The sequence below is a fragment of the Pteropus vampyrus genome, unplaced genomic scaffold (genome assembly GCF_000151845.1).
Source record: "Pteropus vampyrus isolate Shadow unplaced genomic scaffold, Pvam_2.0 Scaffold659, whole genome shotgun sequence".
In the NCBI taxonomy this organism is placed as follows: Eukaryota; Metazoa; Chordata; class Mammalia; order Chiroptera; family Pteropodidae; genus Pteropus; species Pteropus vampyrus.
In genome coordinates, this window is record NW_011889440.1 from 11258 (window position 1) to 11814 (window position 557).

Below are 557 nucleotides of genomic sequence, written 5' to 3' on the forward strand. Positions count from 1 at the left end.
AATTCATCGAGAGGATGTAACAATTATAAGTACATATGAACGAAATATCGAGCTACTAAATATATTAAGGAAGTACTATCAGATCTGAAGGCAGAAATAGACAGCAATGCAGGAATCAAGGGAGACTTCAATACCCCACTTTCAACAATGGATTCTCCAAAAATATCAATCAGAGAACACTGCACTTGAACTGCACTTAAGAATAAATGGACCTGATGTACATATGCAGACGGTGTCATCCAACTGCAGCACAATACACATTGTCCTCAAGTGCACATGGAACATATGATGAAATAGATCATGTGTTAGGTCATGAAACAAGTCTTAACAAACTTAAGAAGACTGAAGTCATATCAAGCACCTTTTGCAAACACAATGGTATGAAACTAGAATTCATTCAGAGGAGGAATGCTGGAAAAATCACAAACATGTGAAATAGAAACAACACACTCCTGAACTATGAATAGGTCAAAGAAGTCAAAAACTATATGCAAACAAATGAAAACGAAAGCATAACACACCTTACAGATGACTGGAGAATTGTAAGAGGAAGGTCC

The 557-nt window shown here is 36.4% G+C and overlaps 1 protein-coding gene across 1 annotated transcript in view; it reads right to left on the reverse strand.

Annotated features, from left to right (window-relative positions):
- LOC105309033 (zinc finger protein 418-like) overlaps positions 1-557 on the reverse strand; it is a 15683-nt gene that overhangs the window by 4786 nt on the left and 10340 nt on the right. The gene's annotated exons all lie outside the window — the stretch shown is intronic.